The sequence below is a fragment of the Rhincodon typus genome, chromosome 10, assembly GCF_021869965.1.
Source record: "Rhincodon typus isolate 14 chromosome 10, sRhiTyp1.1, whole genome shotgun sequence".
Classification (NCBI taxonomy): Eukaryota; Metazoa; Chordata; class Chondrichthyes; order Orectolobiformes; family Rhincodontidae; genus Rhincodon; species Rhincodon typus.
The window spans coordinates 43,241,877-43,258,163 of record NC_063341.1 but is presented as its reverse complement, the minus strand read 5'-3'; the positions used below and the strand labels follow the sequence as shown (position 1 = coordinate 43,258,163).

General features: G+C 41.3%; 1 long non-coding RNA gene across 1 annotated transcript in view; it reads right to left on the bottom strand.

Moving 5' to 3' along the window:
* The window catches only part of LOC125484246, a 53,756-nt gene that overhangs the window by 1,055 nt on the left and 36,414 nt on the right, over positions 1–16,287 (bottom strand). The gene's annotated exons all lie outside the window — the stretch shown is intronic.

Sequence of the window (16,287 nt, the reverse complement as noted above, 5' to 3'; positions counted from 1 at the left end):
TAGTTTGACTGAATCCAATGGCATAAATGACCCAAAACACTGAATTTGCTTCTTTGCAGTGATCTGTATATATAGTCTATTGCTGTAAATGTGGAATAATGTTTCTAATTTTCAAAATAGCTCTCAATTGTTTTTCTAGGTTTTTTGTTTCATTAATGTCACTTAGATATTAAGCAGCCGTTCTATATATTCTTGTACTTCACAATGGGAGACACTAGTCGCGTACGAGAACTTCAAAGAATCAGACGGCAGAGGTAGCAGTGGAGCAGTCACCTCTAAGGAGAAAGTGTTGGGGAAACTGAAAGGTCTGAAGGTGGGTAACTAACTCAGACCCGATAGACTACACCCCAGGATTCTGAAGGGGATAGCTGAGGAGATTCTGGAGGCGTTAGTGGTGATCTTTCAGGAACTACTGGAGTCAGGGAAGGTCCCAGACCAACAGAAAGTGGCTGATGTAACACTTCTGTTTAAGAAGGGATTAAGGCATAAGATGGTAAATTATAGGCCAGTTAGGCTGACCTCTTTTCTTGGTAAGATTTTAAAATCCATTATTAAGGATGAGATTGCAGTGTTACTTCAGAATGCATAGTAAAATAAGCCTAAGTCAGCACAGGTTTGTCAAGGGGAGGTCATGCCTGACAATTCTGTTAGAAATCCTTGAGGAGGTATTGAGCAAGATAGAAAAAGGAGAGCAGTGGACATGATCTTTTTGGATTTCCAGAAGGCCTTTGACAAGGTGTCACACAGAAGGCTGCTAAATAAGATAAAAGCCCATGCATTAGGGGCAAGGTGCTGGTATGGATGGAGGATTGACTGGAAGAAGTCAGAAAGTGGAAATAAAGGGTTCTTTTTCAGGATGGCAGTCGATGACTAGTGGAGTTCCACAGGGATCAGTGTTGGGATCACAACACAACTTTAATTAACAATCTGAATGAAGGAACTGAGGGCATTGTTGCTAAATTCACAGATGACACAAAGATATGTAGAAGGATAAGTAGTTTTGAGGAAGTGGGGAGGCTGCAGAAGGACTTCAACAGTCTAGGAGAGTGGGCAAAGAAGTGACAGATAGAATACAATGCGGCAAAGTCTGAGATTATGTACTTTGGGAGGAGGAATAGAGGCGTAGACTATTTTCTAAATAGGAAAAGGCTTCGGAACTCTGAAGCAAAAAGGTATGAAGGAGTCCTACTTCAGGATTCTTCGTTGGTCAACATTGCTGGTTCAGTTGGCAGTTAGGAAGGCAAAGTGCAATGTTAGCATTAATTTTGAGAGGGGTCGAATACAAGAGGAGGGATATACTGGTGAGGCCATATAAGGCACTGGTAAGACTGCATTTGGAATATTGTTTACAGTTTTGCACCCCGTACTGGTGTTGGAGGGGATCTAGAGGAGATTTACAAGAATGCTCCCAGAAGTGAAGGGCTTGTCATATGAGGAGCAGTTGAGGACTCTGGGTCTGTACTTGATGGAGTTCAGAAGGATGCGGGGGGAATCTCATTGAAACTTACAGAATACTGAGAGGCCTGGATAGAGTGGACGTGGCGAAGATGTTTCCACTAGTATGAGAGACTGAAGGTACAGCCTCAAAGTAAATGGACGATCCTTTAAAACTAAGATGAGGAGGAATTTCTACAGCCAGAGCGCAGTTAATCCATGGAATTTATTGCCACGGAGACTGTGCAAATCAAGTTCTTGAGTTTATTTAAGACGGAGATAGGTTCTTAATTAATAAGAGGATCAAAGGTTACAGGGGGTAGGTAAGAGAATGGGGTTAAGAAATGTATCAGTCATGATCGAATGGTGGAGCAGAATGACCTAATTCTGCTCCTATATCTGACGGTCTAATGGTTGTAGCACTATCTTTCTTCCCATGAGCTGCAGTAGCTCACCATTACCAAATTACTAAATTTGTGCTTTTGGAGTAGAAAGTTGATTCCAAGATAGGTCAGGTTTCACCAGAAACTCTACACTCTCTAAGTGTACTGCCATTCCAGAAACTATCAGCAGACGTATGCATGCCTAAATTTGTTCAAGGGGTAGTGCCTTAGGATGCTGCAATTTATAAGGAACATTGTGACAGTTGAGCCACATATTTAACAAAATTAATTTGCAATCACAGCCCAGCCAATGACTATCAAAGCTACTATTGGCGTTTTCTATCTTGCAGTGGCTTTAACACAAACTATCATTATGTATAAAGGGAAGAAAATACTACCCAACCCATTGTGAAAAAACAGTAAGTTCAATCACTAGAAGCAATAAAGAGGAGTGTGGTATGATTGTCTGTATTTATTGTCAACCTGGTGGAGGTTAATATTTTTTGTGTATAGATGAGGTAGCTCTTGTCTCGAGAAGCCACAGTCTGATTCTTCTTAGATACCTGAAGATGGTGGGATTAGCAAACTCCCACATCGTGAAGACATTTTGGTCCCACTGATATGGCAGGCCTTCATGACATAAGCAATGCCACCACTAGGTGGAGCATCACCATGCAACGTTGACAATTAGCCATCTTGCTTAAACCAGGAGTTTCCTACCAGAACTCATATTTCAACAAATTATTGTCCTTTTTTCCATACTTCTCAATAAATACATTATTTATGAGAATTCAATCTTCACCTCTACTAATAGATAAGAGATACCCTCAGTTTAGAGGTTTGAGGTTTCACGTCTGCATTAAAGCCAAGATATGCTACAAAGCTTTTGCTTCTAAATATTGTAAACTTCCAAAATCTCAGTCCAGTTAAACTTATGTAAATAAACTAAAATACAAAATTGAAGAGGTCAATCAGTTGTTATACGCAAGCATAACATCAGAGGTGGAAGTGCACATGCACAGATGAATCACAGTAGCCATATAATACTGAGTACATACCGTCATCATCATAATTTATGCAGCATTATACACCAAATGCACATTGGAATGTTAGCCGTGGCAGTTCCTGCACCTTGCCCTGTTGACATGTGATGTCTACAGAAAAACATACATACACTTGAATCATAGAATCCCCTACAGTGTGGAAACAGGCCCTTTGGCCCAACAAGTCCACATCGACCCTCAGAGCATCTCACCCTGACGCATCCCCCTACAACCCACCTAATCTACACATCCCTGAACACTAGGGGCAATTTAGCCCAGCCAATGCAACTAGGCTGCACATCTTTAGACTGTGGGAGGAAACTGGAGCACCCAGAGGAAACCCATGCAGACACAGGGAGAATGTGCAAACTCCACACAGACAGTCACCTGACAGTGGAATCGGACCTGTGTCCCTGGCACTGTGAGGCATCAGTGCTAACCACTAAGCCACCATGCTCCTACAATCCTAGCAAATCCATGTGCCTATTCATCTTGCTTCCCTCTGCATAAAAAGAACTTGATGAAATCACCTCTCTTTGCATTCACAGCACCCCAAGTATGGAAATCAATGATGTGCTCGGAGATGTTCACTATGTTGCCTGCTCCCTCTTAGAATTCTCTGGCCATGTAGAAGTTGAGCACAACAGCGACTTTTACATCCATTGGCAGCACTGTCCTCCCCTTGATGGGAAGCTGCAGGTGCTCTTGAAGGAAATGATGTGAGTCTGTGACCACCCTCTTCTTGAACCTGAGCCACCAAAGACACTGCTCCTCGGTGAAGTCAAGTTACAAGAATTGCTTTTTGAAAACCTGTGATGCTTACAGCCTTTGCGGATTGCCTTCCTCCTCCTTCTTCTTCGCAAGCTTTAATTCTCTGCACACTCTGCTTGATTTGTTGGTCATCTTCCATAAACAGAGGCACTGCAATTATAGCCCCATACCTCTTAAAACTTGTTGTATATAGGTGATGACAAGTTCTGCCTTTCCTGAATGGATGCATCAATTAATCAGGAACACTCCAAAGCCAGCTTTGCTACGATAGAGGTCAAAAGAACTTCAGCTGCAAGTTGGATAACTATCCCTTTAAGCAGTGAAAGTACCATTTTTCTTTTATTCACATATCTGATGTGGGTGTCACTGGCTGGGCCAGCATTTATTGCCCATATCCAAATGCCTTTGAGAAGGTGATGAGCTCCCTTTTTGAACTATTGCAGTCCATGTGCTGTATTGAATATCCATTATTGTCACATGCATCCCACATTAAAAAAAATACAGTGAAAAGTGTGCATTGTCATTCGTACATAAACACCATTCACAGAATAAAAAAAACTTAAAGAGAGTCCAACATTTCCTTCTCCACTGCTACAGCATGCCGCTGCAAGAGTCTGCCCTAGGCTTGCCAGCCCATGCTGCCAAGAGAGTGTGGATAAGACCCTCAATGCTGTTAGGGAGGGAATTCTATGATTTTGACCCACTGCACTGAAGGAATGGTAATATATTTCCAAGTCAGGATGGTGTTGTGCTTGAAAGGCAATTTGCAGATGGTGATGTTTCCATGTATCTGCTGTCCCTGTCTTTCTAGATGGTGGTGGTCTTGGGTTTAGAAGGTGCTGTCTAAGGATCTTTGACAAATTCCTGCACTACATCTTGTAAATAGGATACACTTTGCTGTTACACAGTGTCAGTGGTGGAATGACTGAAAGATTGTGAATGTGATGCCAATTAAGCCGGCTGCTTTGTCCTGGATGGTGTCAAGTTTCTTGAATGCTGTTGGAGCTGCATTCATCTAGGCAAGTGGGGAGTATTCCATCACACTCCTGACTTGCATCTTGTAGATGGTGCACTGGTTTTGGGGAGTCAGGAGGTGGGTTATTCCTAGCCTCTGATCTGCTTTTGTAGCTGCTTTATTGATATAGCTAGTCCAGTTCAGCTTCTGATCAATAATAACTCCCAGGATTTTTGATATTGGCGGATTCACAGATGACCTTACCCTTAAAGGTCAAGGGGCAGTTGTTAGATTATCTGTTATGGGAGATGGTCATAGCCTGGCATTTGTGTGGCATGAACGTTACTTGCCACTTTTCAGCCCGAGCCTGAATATTGTCAAGATCTTATTGCATTTGGACATGGATTGCTTCAGTATCTGAGGAGTCTTGAATGGTGCTAAGTATTGCGTAATAATTAGCCAATATCTCAATAGCAGGAATGTCATCCATGAAGCAGCTGAAGATGGTGGGGCCTTGAACACTGTCCTAAGGAACTCCTGCAGAGTTGACATGGAGCTGAAGTAACGAAACACCAACAACTTCAGCGATTTTTCCTTGTGCCAGGTATGACTACTACCAGTGAAGAATTGTCCCTGGATTCCCATTGACTCTAGTTTTGCCACACTCTGTCAAATAGGATTTTGATGTCAAGACTGTCACTCTGACCTCATGTCAGGAATTCAGCGCTTTAGTTCATGTTTGAAACAAGGCTGTAATAAAGTCAGAAAAGGAATGACCTTGGCGGAACCCAAACTGGGCATCACTGAACAGGTTATTGCTGAGCAGGTGCTGCTGAAAGCACTGTTGATGACGGCTTTCATAGCTTTACTGATGATCAAGAGTAGACTGATGTAACAGTAATTGGATGGGTTGGATTTTTCCTAGTTTTTCCGTACAGGACATTTCAGGTAGATGTTAGTGTTGTATCTGTACTGAAACAGTTTGGCTTGAGGTGCAGCGAGTTCTGGAACACAAATCTTCAGTACTATTAGTGGTATCATGTCAGGACCCATAGCAGCATCCAGTAATTTCAACCGATTCCTGATATCACATAGAGTAAAGTAAATTGGTTGAAGATTAGCACTTGCAATACTGGGGACTTCAAGAGGAGATCACAACTGACCATCCACTTGACACCTCTGGCTTGAGGCTGTTGCAAATACTTCAGCCGTATGTTTGCAGCCTCCCCCATCATTGAGGATGAGGATATTTGTGCAGCCTCCTCCCCAGTGAGCTGTTTAATTGAATACCACCGTCCATGACTAGATGTGACAGGACTGCAGAGCTTAGATCTGATTCATTGGTTATGGGATTGATTAACTCTATCACTTGCTGCCCATGCTCTTTTGTAGTTTCACCAGGTTGACACCTTATTTTTAGTTATGCCTACTGCTGCTCTTGGCATGCCCTCCTGCACTCTCCATTGAACCAAGGTTTATCTCCTGGCTTGATAGTAATGCTAGAGTGGGGAATTTGCTGTTCCATGGGTTTGCAGATTGTGTTGGACGGAAGGGTCTTTTTCTGTGCTGTATGACGGTGACTCTATGATGTCTATAATGCTTGCAATATTGTTTGACCCCAATGTACAAAATTTGCTTCTGGTACGGTAATCAAGAAATATAGCTATATTCGGTTTTAAGCACACTGCTTCAGAAAGCATGGAAAACTGATGGTCAGCTCCAAGGTGACCCTGATATCCGATATTCTGCCTCATTATAATGTACCTAGCAAGAAACAACAACCTGCCAGTGAATAGGAAATACACAATTGGCTGTTGCTAGCATACAGCAGCTTTTGCATGTACTCATCTGGAACTGGGGCCAGAGGTCATATTGGGTTTGAATCCTGCAGTATAGAGTTTGGAGTTACACAGCTTGGAGACTCAGGTTTGGTAGGGATTGTGTCATTCTGTTAAGTACCCTTAAAGTATTATTAAGCATTGACACAAGGTTTGGACGGTTTGCTGTCATCAGCAATCAACTCTCTTAATGTCATATGGTCACCAGCATTGATTTACCTTACTTTTTTTCTTGAAGACCTAAAATCTAATTTCTCTTGGTTGGCACCATTTAGAAATAGGTGTTGGTCCCTATTGCTCACAGTGTTGTGGCAAGGACCCATCATAGCCATTATGTTGCTTGTAGTTTAGTTTAAGCCCAAAGCAATCTCATAAAGGTTGGAACAAAAGCAGAAGTTGCTGGAAAAGCTCAGCAGGTCTGGCAGCATCTGTGAAGAAAAAAATCAGAGTTAACATTTCAGGTCTGGTGACCCGAAACATTAACTCTGATTTTTTCTTCACAGATGCTGCCAGAGCTGCTGAGTTTTTCCAGCAACTTCTGTTTTTTGTTCCTGATTTATAACATCTGCAGTTCTTTCAGTTTTTATCTCATAAAGATTGGGATGTCCACTTTTATTCTAACTGTATAAGTCTTGTCAAGTAAACAGTTTAAAAATTTTTGCAACTATTTACAGGCTACAGGAATACAACCTACATTACTAAAAAGACTGTTAGGAGTACACTAACGCCATGTCTTCCTGATAAGCTCCTTCTTTTCTCTATTAAATCCATTAGACATCATCATAGTAGCTAGTGTTTACTGCACTTGACTATTAACCCTTTCAAACAAATACACAACTGGAGGACTGGAATTAAAGAGAAGTTGCAATTGGATAGATGGTAGACACACAGGATGCTGGAAGAACACAGCAAGCCAGGCAGCATCTGCAGGAAAGGAGAAGTCAACGTTTTGGCTATTACCCTTCTTCAGGACTTCAGGACTGTAATTGGATAGAAATCAGTAGCGGTGGTGATCAGAAATGGGATCTATCCAGCAACAGGTATTCTTTAAATATCAGGTCAAGAGGCACATGCTGATTCTTCCTGGCTCTAGAATCAGTCAAGTAAACATGAATGTCCTTCCTCTGAATGCAACTGGCTTCAGTGCTACTTACTACAATCAAAGGTAGCCTTGAAGGACAATCCTGGACAGGCATATGTCTCTTTGCTTGTATGTCCAAAGACATAACTAAACATAGGCATGCTGTAAGTGTGCAAAGAAAGTATATATTTATTTCCCCATTTAGCTAGTGATACAGTTCTGGCCAAAGTTCCTTAAGAGTTATGTGGCTGTGCACCACACTGAGGGTCCACAAGAGTTGTGTGGCTGTGCACCATACTGAGGGTACACACACACACACACACAGCTCAGTGTGCAAACACAGATGTATTCACTTCTGCTTTCTTCAACCACTGCTGCACATAGACCTCAAGTCTGAGCTGTGGTTGAAGACTTTGGAGGGAACATAGCTTCTGACAATAAATGTGCATTCAAAATGCTTGCCAGATTGGGGATTTAGTCAACCAGTTTATGAGAAACAAGCATTGCACTACTGAATTTATAGGGCATGAATCTTGTCCTTCATTCCTCTGAATATCTTATTCTTAGAGATAGATTTCATTTTTGCCTTCTAACTTGGCAATGGATACTTAAGCTGTTGGTATTATATTTCCTCTTCATCCATCTTCTTCTACGTCCATAATTCTAAAAAGAAATCTGTTTTTCAGCCAATTTGCAGTTTTCTGTAATGTTCTAATCTGTGGTGAAGGATAATGCTGGAGCCAATCTTTACTTGTTTCACATTTGTTTATATGGTGAAACATTAAAAGCATACACCTGTAAATCAACCACCCAAGCAGTTCTCATCTAAGTTCTCCAATTCACGCCCTCCACTTGCAAATAATGAAACACACTAGGTGTACAATTAAATGATGCAGCACTGCACCCAGGAAGACTGTTACTAAATGCACAGTGGTATCTTCAACAAATTGATCAATCAACTTGCTGCCAGCCTTTGCAGAATTTCCAAAAACCTAAGTGGTCACACTACGAAGACAAAGAGTGGATCTTGAGCTGAAGTGGAGAGACAGTGGCGTAATGGGTAGGATATCTTCAGCAGTGATTGCTTAAGAGGTCAACACCAGGATCACTGTCCAGTTGAGTCTGGTGGTTCACTTCTCAGAGATGCCAGCCAAATCAGGAGATTGACAATTTGGTAGCCACTGCAGTGCAAACAATCAAGGTGGTCACTGCTGAGGCTACAGAAAGAAGATCGGGTATCTCAATATTAAGGCTCTTTAGAGTTCCAGACAAGTGTTTTGATTTACCATCCTAGGACCAGGTAAGCAGACAGTAGCAATCAGAAAGGTGAGCCCTTCAGCAACGGTATGATAGGGCTGGCCTGTGTCACCAGGTGCCTTTCCATGGGTCATGGAGCAACCACTAAGGAAGGCTCCCAGAGACCCATTTAGAGGCCATGATGTGGCAGGGACCTTCCAAGACCAGTAATGTGCTACCTGTGTCATGTATAGCTGGAGGTGTGCGATATATCTGAAAGAGACACGTTCATGATGTTACTACTATATCAGAGAATATATCCTAATGGAATAAAGGTCTCAGTATTGACCATATGAGCTTGATCTCTTGTAGAATGACAAACTGAGGGGACCATACTAAAATACATCTGAATTGCTTAGCTTAATCCCAGACACATAAGTGCCCATATTTGTAAATCCAAATGTAACTATCAGGAGCCATAATAAAGGTTCATTGAATTGTTAATTATGAGATGACCACGTCTCATCCTTATGTCATGGGAACGAAAAAAAAGCATCACAGTGTGATAGTGGCAGATCATCAGTATATCTTACCACCTAATGTCATGGTTGCAATGTAATAGTGAGCACCAGTAATTGCTTATTATAGAATTGTCATTGAAAATCAGATAGCACTGAGCATTTGGATGACTAATTACAATACCAAGTTATAGTCCAATAGGTTTACTTGAAGATTATAACCTGGTGTTGTGTGATTTTTGACCTTGTCCAGCCCAGTCCAACACCGGCACCTCCATATCATAACTACAATAAGTTTACATAAATACTGATTTCCAACTTAAATAGCTGGGAGAAAGACTTACTTTACCTCTACTTAAACATTTAAGTAGTTATGATGCTGCAGTTAAAAGACCTCTTATGAAAAGCAATTTCCATAGGTGAAAGGCTTCTTACAGACTGAAAACTAAAGTTGGTAGTTAAAGGATGCTGTCAGTTCAACTACACAGCCCTCCTGTTCAAAAAATGATACTTGAAGCACTAAAAAGAGATTTTCTAACCTAAAGAAGCTTACTTGTGTGTTGTGGTCAGTTGGTTCCATCAGGTTGCTTCCTTCAGTTCAGTGGCTAAGTTGGTGTAATGCCATCATTTGCTATTTGGAGCAAAATTTCCCTAGTCACTGAACCCTCTACAACAGACCTTTATTTCTTAAATGAGCAGATCCACACTCAGGAAAAATTCTTAAAAAGGCTGCAGCCCATGAAAAATAAAGTAACAAAGAAGGAAAAATAGAAGCACAGAATAGTCAACCAATGAAAAGAACGAACAAGCCCAGCATTCAATCTTAAAAAAACAAGAAACCACAGCCACTGACAATAACTGAAAGGCAAGCATTTGATACAGATTAGACAGCAAGTGATGTCTTCAGTGACCTATAACTATTTAAGCAACATATACAGCTTTACTTCGCAGATCAAATCATAAATAATACTGAAAACAACAAATGCTGGAGATCACAGCAGGTCAGACAGCATCTACAGAGAGACAGCATGCTAACGTTTCAAGTCTAGATGATTCTTTATCAGAGCTGAAGTGAAATGCGGAGTAGACAGCATTTATGCTACAGTTTGGGAATGTGGGGTGTGTGGGTAGTGCATGTAGGGTGCTGGAAGAGAAGAGAAGTTGACAGTTCAGATTAAGTGATCGGAATGTGAGAATGGCAAAACAATGGTGTGTCTCCAGCCAGACTTGAAAGGATATACACTGAAATGGGAGGAGGAGAGACAGGACATGATAACAAGCTAAAAAAAAGGGAAGAAATGGTTCATAATTTGAAGGCGTTGAACTCAATGTTAAGTCCAGAAGACTATAAAGTGCCTAGTCTGAAGATAAGATGTTGTTCCTCCAGTTTGCACTGTAATAATGAGAAGACCTCATAATAATACTTGCTATCATCAACGAGTGACTTTGGTGTATAAATACATTCAGTCTTTCTGAGGATGATTAAAAAATCCCTTAAAAAAGTAAGTATGGAGAGTACCTGGGGACCAGCATAAGGTATAGGTAAACATCAGGTTCACAGACTCCAGCTGATGTCTTATAGGCAGAAATTGCAACAGTACACTGAAAACTTGTCACCAAATGCTGCAGCAAACAGCATCATAGAACAGAGAACATAGAACAGTACAGCACAGTACAGGTCGTTCGGCCCACGATGTTGTGCTGAACTTTTACCCTAATCCTAAGGTCTATCTAACCTCCACATTATACTATCATCCATATGCTTATCTAATAGCTGCTTAAATGCCCCTAATGAGGCCGATTCTGAATCCAATCTGCCACATTTCCCCCTATCCCATGCCTCCTTACCTTCTGCATGAGCCTACCATGGGGAACCTTATCAAACGCCTTACTTAAATCCGTGTATACTACATCCACTGCTCTACCTTCATCCACGTGTTTGGTCACTTCTTCAAAGAATTCAATAAGGCGTGATCTACCCCTCACAAATCCATGCTGACTATCACAAATCAAACTGTGCCTTTCCGAGTGATCGTAAATCCTATCTCTCAGGGCCCTTTCCAATAATTTGCCCACCACTGACGTAAGACTAACTGGCCTGTAATTTCTGGGGTTATCCCTATTCCCTTTTTTGAACAAGGGAATGACGTTTGCCTCTCTCCAATCTTCCGGCACTATACCCGTGGACAGTGAGGATGAAAAGATCATTGCCAAAGGCCCTGCGATCTCTTCCCTCGCTTCCCATAGAATCCTTGGATAAATCCCATCAGGCCCGGGGGACTTATCTATTTTCAACTTGCTCAAAATTTCTAGCACATCTTCCTTACTAAGATCAACCTCCTCTAGCCGACCAGCCTATTTCACACTGTCCTCCTCTACAACTAGATCTCTCTCAGTTGTGAATACCGAAGAAAAGTATTCATTAAGGACCTCTCCTATCTCTTTAGGCTCCTTGCACAAATTCACTTTACAATCCTTGATTGGCCCTACCCTTTCTCTGGTCATTCTCTTATTCCTCACAGACGTGTAAAAAGCCTTGGAGTTTTCCTTGATCCTATCTGCCAAGGTTTTCTCATGCCTCCTTATAGCTCTCCTAAGCCCTTTCTTCAGCTCCTTCCTGGATGACTTGTAACCCTCTAGAGCCTTTTCCAATCCTTGTTTCTTAAACTTTACATAAGCATCCTTCTTCCTCTTAACCAGTCGTTCGACCTCTCTTGAGAACCAAGGCTCCCTCACTCGACCGCATTTTCCCTGCCTGCTAGGGACAAACATATCGAGCACAAGCAGTATGCATTCCTTAAACGATATCCACATTTCAATAGTGCTCTTCCCTGACAGCATCTGTTCCCATTTTATGTTACCCAGTTCTTGCCTAACAGAATTGTAATTACCCTTCCCCCAATTATAAACCTTACCCTGCTGTATGTACCTATACTTTTCCATGACTATTGTAAAAGTAATTGTAATTGTAAGAGTTATGGTTGCTACCGCCAAAATGCTCTCCTACCAACAGGTCTAACACTTGGCCCGGTTCATTGCCAAGCACCAAATCCAAAGTGGCCTCTCCTCGTTTTGGTCTATCTACACACTGTGTCAGGAATCCTTCCTGAACGCACTGGACAAAATCCGCTCCATCTAAACTATTACAACTAAAATGTTTCCAATCAATATTTGGAAAGTTGAAGTCACCCATGACTACAACCCTGTGACTTCTGCACCTTTCCAGTATCTGCCTCCCAATCCACTCCTCCACTTCTCTGCAACTATTAGGGGGTCTGTAAAAAACCCCAACAAAGTGACTGCTCCTTTCTTGTTCCAGACCTCAACCCAAACTGACTCTGTTGACATATCATTCTCAAACTGCCTTTCAGTAGCTGCTACATTAGCCCTGACTAGCAATGCCACTCCCCTGCCTCAGTGTGATTTCTCCAAAGAGGAACATGAAGAGAGGTTCTTCAAACCAAGTAATCCAGATGTAATGAAGACATGTAAAACCTGTAATGTTTGATATCATCTCTAATCAAAGCCTTCAAGAAGATCTTCCAGACAAGAAAAGGGTCATACCATTGATGTCTTGTTGGAAGATGGATGCAGAATGAAGCCAATATCAATTACATGCTTTGGATGCAGACAACAATATTGCTACAATCAGGTAAATACATAAAATCAGCAAGATCAATGATAGATGTGGTTTGTCATACCTACCCAAAATTACCTAAAATCCAAAACTGATATAGGAGCTAGTGCCAACATATTACCTCTATTGATTCTCAAAGATGTGTACCCCCCCCCCCCCACATCCCCCGCCACCTCCCCCCATCCCAACAACAACTATGCTCCTTGGTATAACCTACAAAATACTATCTCATGGCATACAATCAGTTCTGTATAGTGCTAATATGCAAGTTCGGCTCAGATTCCTAAATTCTTCTTCCTGGTAGATACCAATGTGGCAGGACTACGAATATTGTGACCATTCATGTGCTTCAAACCACTCCCACAGTGGTCAGAACGAGACAGCCACAAAACTTTCCTGTTCAAAGACAGAGCAGAGTGAGCAGATACATCAGCAGAGAACTGTCATATATACACAGATAGGGAATGTAGTCAAATATCCGATCACAAATACTTAATATCAGTAAACATTTATAAGATATGCAAACAGCCCAGGTTGTGTGAAGTTATTACTACTCTTAGAGCTACACTTTGAAGGAACAGAAACCAATGTATGATGTGCCACTCATGCACACAGAGACTGAGGAAGAATCTTCAATGGCAACAATTGTGCAAATGGCACATTGGATCTTCATCTGACTGTGCTCAGTTTTCTTGCACTGAGGGAAGCATGCTTCATTACATCTGGATTACTTGGTTTGAGCCCAGACATGCATTGACTCTGTTTGTAATGCACATGTACCAGGAGCCGTCAGAAAAGTTCATTGAATTCTTCAGTACTACATACCCACATCTCATCCTTATATTATGGGAGCTAACGTAAGTATTATAGTGTGATGGCAGCAGATTATCAGTACATAATTAAATTAATTGGCTGCCTGCCTCTGATCAGTGGTCCACCACACCACTAATGTTTTTTCTATTGGAAACATCTTTCCCAACTCCTTCTGCCTCTACCTTATAAGGATGCCTTCTGTGGTGATTGGAACCAGGTGGATCTTATTGATTATGAGATCTTTGATTGGAGTTGTTAACCTAGTCCAATCAGGGAGCCCTGGCTGACTGATATAAACAGGGAATTTGGAATCTCCTCACTTCAGGGACTGACTCTGAGCTAGCTGGCCACAGCTGTGCACATGTAAATGAAGGGTGACTTGGTGATAGGATACCGGCCTCTGTGCAGTTATTTCACCTTCCCTTCAGCTCGTCATCAAACACAATTTTTGCAGCACTATCTGCTTTAAGCAAAAGAAATCTCAGTTAATGGCACAAAAATAAATTGTATTTATTTCATGGTATAAATTGCAAATCAAACCTTTTTTCCGCTATATTATTTACCTCTGATCTTTATGTCGTACATTATGACTCGTCAGTTATTCAACAGCAGGTTAAAACAGCTCCCACTTTACATCACTCTGTTCCTCACAACAGAAACTGCAACTCTCCCCACTGCACCACCCCAGCCAGATGCAGTGTTCTTTTGTTTAATCCTTGTGCTATGTAACACAGTTTGTCAGAGTCCACTCTGGCTAATACTATTCCACAAGAATGGAGTGAAAATTATAACTTTTAAGATGCATACCTGTCTCTTACTTACAACCATTAACTCCACCCCACCTGCCCAACACACCCACATACCCACACACCAACACAACCACAGGAACAGCCATTGTCTATTGCAACTAGAAATTCCCACTGTCCAATGCTCAGATTCAAGTTATAAAGCTGAAATTGAATCTGAAATCGAATGTCAGACCCAAAGTGGGGAACAGCCTTTGTGGATCAGGTACTTCTAAAATAAAGGACTATCTGTAATGGTTTATTAGATAACATGCCTGTGAAGTAACTTGAGTTGTTGTGGTTATACTATAGCAAAGATGTAATGTAAATACTTGCTGTTGCTGTAAATTTTATTTTATCTGAATACAGTGAAGTAGAAATAGTATGTGAAAACAATGAGAAATATCTGATGATTGATTTCGTTAGTTCTCTGTCTCCTACTTTACAGCTCTTTATTTGATTTTTGTTGCTTAATTTGTATTTTCCAAAATACATTTTTTCTAGGTATATTTCTTACAACTCAACTGTTTAACATATTTCAGGCAACTTGCGATGTTGAATAATGATTTTTTAAAAATAGACTTGAGCAAACCAGAAGCAAATGTAACATGAGCATTTCCCATATGACAACATGAAGGATCTTAAATATTTTGCACTAGGACCTTTTTATTTAGTGCATACGGAGTGCTTTGAGATGTGATAGGCACATGCTAACCTTTTATTATGAAATTAGAAAATTGTTTCACAGGATTTCTTATGTAGCCAAGATTCTAATATTCTAACAATATTTTGCTATTCCTCACTTGGGTCTGACATTCGATTTCAGACTCAATTTCAGCTTTATAACTTTAATCTGAGTATTGGACAGTGGGAATTTCGAGTTGCAATAGACAATGGCTGTGCCTGTGGTTGTGTTTTGCATTGATTTAATATAACTTTGAACTGTTGTTACAAAACTTGCAGTTTAACTAGAAAATTAATTTGTTTATTTGATGGTGTAGCAAATTCTGGCAAGGGAAACTGTAGTCTGTGCAAAACAAACTTTAAAAATTGTACCGTTCAAAATATATGCCTTTGAACTTCATAGAATCCCTACAGTGTGGAAACAGACCCTTTGGCCCAACAAGTTCATACTGACCCTCAGAGCATCCCACCCAGAACCACCACCCACCCACCCCCCTCCAATCTACACATTCTTGAACACTACGGGCAACTTAGCCTGGCCAATCCCCCTAGCCAGCACACCTTTGGACTGTGGGACGAAACCCATGCAGACACGGGGAGAATGTGCAAACTCCACACAGACAGTTGCCCGAGGGTGGAATCGAACTCGGGTCTTTGGTGCTGTGAGCCAATGTCCTTCTTGTTCCTTTTCTAATGTCTGCTGTTAACTAACATAATGAATGAGTTTTTGGATAGCAGTGAGTAAAGTGTTACGCGTACGCACATATAAATATATAAAGAATCCTTCTTTGTCAATCCATAGACCATCCAGTCGCTGTGAAGCAAGACCACTGTATTTGACCCAGTACCTGTATTAAAAATGTTTTTCCATTACAGAAGGTAGGTCTGCAGGTACAACAAGTAATTAGGAAGGCAAATGGAATTTTGTCCTTCATTGCTAAAGGGATTGAAATAAAAAGCAGAGAGGTTATGTTGCAGCTGTACAAGATGCTGGTGAGGCCACACCTGGAGTACTGTGTGCAGTTTTGGTCTCCTTACTTGAGAAAGGATGTATTGGCACTGGAGGGGGTGCAAAGGAGGTTCACTAGGTTGATTCCGGAGTTGAGGGG